Source organism: Nothobranchius furzeri, chromosome 8, assembly GCF_043380555.1.
Source record: "Nothobranchius furzeri strain GRZ-AD chromosome 8, NfurGRZ-RIMD1, whole genome shotgun sequence".
In the NCBI taxonomy this organism is placed as follows: domain Eukaryota; kingdom Metazoa; phylum Chordata; class Actinopteri; order Cyprinodontiformes; family Nothobranchiidae; genus Nothobranchius; species Nothobranchius furzeri.
Window position 1 is genome coordinate 42,601,913 of NC_091748.1, and position 5,184 is coordinate 42,607,096.

Here is a 5,184-nt window from a genome sequence, read left to right on the forward strand (position 1 = left end):
TTGCCACATTTCACCACTGGGTCTGATTGAGCACCTCCAGGAGAGAGGCCCCAGCAAGACGCGCCCCGAGGAGCGTCTTGCCTTATGTCAGCACTCGGTCTGACTGAGCGCCTCCAGGAGAGAGGCCCAAGCAAGACGCGCCCCGAGGAGCGTCTCGACACATGTCAACACTAGGTCTGACTGAGGGCCTCCATGAGAGAAGCCCAAGCAAGACGCGCCCCGAGGAAAGTCTTGCCACATGTCAACACTGGGTCTGACAGAGGGCATCCAGGAGAGAAGCCCAAGCAAGACGCGCCCCGAGGAGAGTCTTGCCACATGTCAACACTGGGTCTGACAGAGGGCATCCAGGAGAGAGGACCAAGCAATACGCGCCCCGAGGAGCGTCTTGCCACATGTCACCACTGGGTCTGACTGAGCGCCTCCAGGAGAGAGGCCCAAGCAAGAAGCGCCCCGAGGAGCGTCTTGCCACGTAGCAACACTGGGTCTGATTGAGGGCCTTCTGGAGAGAGGCCCAAGCAAGACGCGCCCAGAGGAGCGTCTTGCCACATGTCAACAATGGGTCCTACTGAGGGCCTCCAGGAGAGAAGCCCAAGCAAGACGCGCCCCGAGGAGCTTCTTGCCACATGTCAGCACTCGGTCTGACTGAGCGCCTCCAGGAGAGAGGCCCAAGCAAGACACGCCCCGAGGAGCGTCTTGCCACGTGTCAACACTGGGTCTGACATAGCGCCTCCAGGAGAGAGGCCCAAGCAAGATGCGCCCCGAGGAGCGTCTTGCCATGTGTCACCACTGGGTCTGACTGAGCTCCTCCAGGAGAGAGGCCCAAGCAAGACGCGCCCCGAGGAGAGTCTTGCCACATGTCACCACTGGGTCTGATTGAGCACCTCCAGGAGAGAGGCCCCAGCAAGACGCGCCCCGAGGAGCGTCTTGCCTTATGTCAGCACTCGGTCTGACTGAGCGCCTCCAGGAGAGAGGCCCAAGCAAGACGCGCCCCGAGGAGCGTCTCGACACATGTCAACACTAGGTCTGACTGAGGGCCTCCATGAGAGAAGCCCAAGCAAGACGCGCCCCGAGGAGAGTCTTGCCACATGTCAACACTGGGTCTGACAGAGGGCATCCAGGAGAGAGGACCAAGCAATACGCGCCCCGAGGAGCGTCTTGCCACATGTCACCACTGGGTCTGACTGAGCGCCTCCAGGAGAGAGGCCCAAGCAAGAAGCGCCCCGAGGAGCGTCTTGCCACTGTCAACACTGGGTCTGATTGAGGGCCTTCTGGAGAGAGGCCCAAGCAAGACGCGCCCCGAGGAGCGTCTTGCCAAATGTCAACAATGGGTACTACTGAGGGCCTCCAGGAGAGAAGCCCAAGCAAGACGCGCCCCGAGGAGCTTCTTGCCACATGTCAGCACTCGGTCTGACTGAGCGCCTCCAGGAGAGAGGCCCAAGCAAGACACGCCCCGAGGAGCGTCTTGCCACGTGTCAACACTGGGTCTGACTTAGCGCCTCCAGGAGAGAGGCCCAAGCAAGATGCGCCCCGAGGAGCGTCTTGCCATGTGTCACCACTGGGTCTGACTGAGCTCCTCCAGGAGAGAGGCCCAAGCAAGACGCGCCCCGAGGAGCGTCTTGCCACATGTCACCACTGGGTCTGATTGAGCACCTCCAGGAGAGAGGCCCCAGCAAGACGCGCCCCGAGGAGCGTCTTGCCTTATGTCAGCACTCGGTCTGACTGAGCACCTCCAGGAGAGATGTCCAAGCAAGACGCGCCCCGAGGAGCGTCTTTCCACATGTCAACACTGGGTCTGACTGAGCGCCTCCAGGAGAGACGCCCGAGGAGCTTCTTGACACATGTCACCTCTGGGTCTGACTGAGCGCCTCCAGGAGAGAAGCCCAAGCAAGACGCGCCCCGAGGAGCGTCATGTCACATGTCAACATGGGTCTGACTGAGCGCCTCCAGGAGCGAGGCCCAAGCAAGAAACGCCCGAGGAGCGTCTTGACACATGTCAACACTGGGTCTGACTGAGGGCATCCAGGAGAGAGGTCCAAGCAATACGCGCCCCGAGGAGCGTCTTGCCACATGTCACCACTGGGTCTGACTGAGCGCCTCCAGGAGAGAGGCCCAAGCAAGAAGCGCCCCGAGGAGCGTCTTGCCACGTGTCAACACTGGGTCTGATTGAGGGCCTTCTGGAGAGAGGCCCAAGCAAGACGCGCCCCGAGGAGCGTCTTGCCACATGTCAACACTGGGTCTGACTGAGCACCTCCAGGAGAGAGGCCCAAGCAAGACGCGCCCCGAGGAGCGTCTTGCCACATGTCAACACTGGGTTTGACTGAGCGCCTCCAGGAGAGAGGCCCGAGGAGCGTCTTGACATTTGTCACCTCTGGGTCTGACTGAGCGCCTCCAGGAGAGAGGCCCAAGCAAGACGCGCCCCGAGGAGCGTCATGTCACATGTCAACATGGGTCTGACTGAGCGCCTCCAGGAGCGAGGCCCGAGCAAGAAACGCCCGAGGAGCGTCTTGACACATGTCAACACTGGGTCTGACTGAGGGCATCCAGGAGAGAGGTCCAAGCAATACGCGCCCCGAGGAGCGTCTTGCCACGTGTCAACACTGGGTCTGATTGAGGGCCTTCTGGAGAGAGGCCCAAGCAAGACGCGCCCCGAGGAGCGTCTTGCCAATTGTCACCACTGGGTCTGATTGAGCACCTCCAGGAGAGAGGCCCCAGCAAGACGCGCCCCGAGGAGCGTCTTGCCTTATGTCAGCACTCGGTCTGACTGAGCGCCTCCAGGAGAGACGCCAAAGCAAGACGCGCCCCGAGGAGCGTCTTGCCACATTTCACTACTCGGTCTGACTGAGCGCCTCCAGGAGAGAGGTCCAAGCAAGACGCGGCCCGAGGAGCGTCTTGCCACATGTCACTTCTCGGTCTGACTGAGCGCCTCCAGGAGAGAGGCCCAAGCAAGACGTGCCCCGAGGAGCGTCTTGCCACATGTCAACAATGGGTCTGACTGAGGGCCTCCAGGAGAGAAGCCCAAGCAAGACGCGCCCCGAGGAAGTGTCTTGCCACATGTCAACACTGGGTCTGACTGGGGGCCTCCAGGAGAGAGGCCCAAATAAGACGAGCCCCGAGGAGCGTCTTGCCACATGTCAGCACTCGGTCTGACTGAGCGCCTCCAGGAGAGAGGCCCAAGCAAGACGCGCCCCGAGGAGAGTCTTGCCACATGTCAGCACTCAGTCTGACTGAGCGCCTCCAGGAGAGAGGCCCAAGCAAGACGCGCCCCGAGGAGCGTCTTGACACATTTCTCCTCTGGGTCTGACTGAGCGCCTCCAGGAGAGAGGCCCAAGCAAGACGTTCCCCGAGGAGCGTCTTTCCACATGTCAACACTGTGTCTGACTGAGTGCCTCCATGAGAGAAGCCCCACCAAGATGCGCCCCGAGGAGCGTCTTGCCACATGTCAACACTGGGTCTGACTGAGCACCTCCAGGAGAGAGGCCCAAGCAAGACGCGCCCCGAGGAGCGTCTTGCCACATGTCAACACTGGGTCTGACTGAGCGCCTCCAGGAGAGAGGCCCGAGGAGCGTCTTGACACATGTCACCTCTGGGTCTGACTGAGCGCCTCCAGGAGAGAGGCCCAAGCAAGACGCGCCCCGAGGAGCGTCATGTCACATGTCAACATGGGTCTGACTGAGCGCCTCCAGGAGCGAGGCCCAAGCAAGAAACGCCCGAGGAGCGTCTTGACACATGTCAACACTGGGTCTGACTGAGCGCCTCCAGGAGAGAGGTCCAAGCAACACGCGCCCCGAGGAGCGTCTTGCCACATGTCAACACTGGGTCTGACTGAGTGCCTCCATGAGAGAAGCCCCAGCAAGACGCGCCCCGAGGAGCGTCTTGTCACATGTTACTACTCAGTCTGACTGAGCGCCTCCACGAGAGAGGCCCAAGCAAGACGTGCCCCGAGGAGCGTCTTGCCACATGTCAACAATGGGTCTGACTGAGGGCCTCCAGGAGAGAAGCCCAAGCAAGAAGCGCCCCGAGGAGCGTCTTGCCACATGTCAACACTGGGTCTGACTGAGCGCCTCCAGGAGAGAGGCCCAAGCAAGACACGCCCCGAGGAGCGTCTTGACACATGTTAACACTGGGTCTGACTGAGGGCCTCCATGTGAGAAGCCCAAGCAAGACGCGCCCCGAGGAGAGTCTTGCCACATGTAAACACTGTGTCTGACAGAGGGCATCCAGGAGAGAGTTCCAAGCAATACGCGCCCCGAGGAGCGTCTTGCCACATGTCAACCATGGGTCTGACTGAGGGCCTCCAGGAGAGAAGCCCAAGGAAGACGCGCCCCGAGGAGCTTCTTGCCACATGTCAGCACTCGGTCTGACTGAGCGCCTCCAGGAGAGAGGCCAAAGCAAGATGTGCCCCGAGGAGCGTCTTGACACATGTCAACACTGGGTCTGACAGAGGGCCTCCATGAGAGAGGCCCAAGCAAGATGCGCCCCGAGGAGTGTCTTATCACATGTCAACACTGGGTCTTACTGAGCGCCTCCAGGAGAGAGGCCCAAGCAAGACGCGCCCCGAGGAGCGTCTTTCCACATGTCACTACTCGGTCTGACTGAGCGCCTCCAGGAGAGAGGCCCAAGCAAGACGTGCCCCGTGGAGCGTCTTGCCACATGTCAACAATGGGTCTGACTGAGGGCCTCCAGGAGAGAAGCCCAAGCAAGACGCGCCCCGAGGAGCGGCTTGCCACATGTCAACACTGGGTCTGACTGAGGGCCCCCAGGAGAGAGGCCCAAATAAGACGCGCCCCGAGGGGCGTCTTGCCACATGTCAACACTGGGTCTGACAGAGGGCATGCAGGAGAGAGGCCCAAGCAATACGCGACCCGAGGAGTGTCTTGCCACATGTCAACAATGGGTCTGACTGAGGGCCTCCAGGAGAGAAGCCCAAGGAAGACGCGCCCCGAGGAGCTTCTTGCCACATGTCAGCACTCGGTCTGACTCAGCGCCTCCAGGAGAGAGGCCAAAGCAAGATGCGCCCCGAGGAGCGTCTTGACACATGTCAACACTGGGTCTGACTGAGGGCCTCCATGAGAGAGGCCCAAGCAAGACGCGCCCCGAGGAGAGTCTTGCCACATGTCAACACTGGGTCTGACTGAGCACCTCCAGGAGAGAGGCCCAAGCAAGACGCACCCCGAGGAGCGTCTT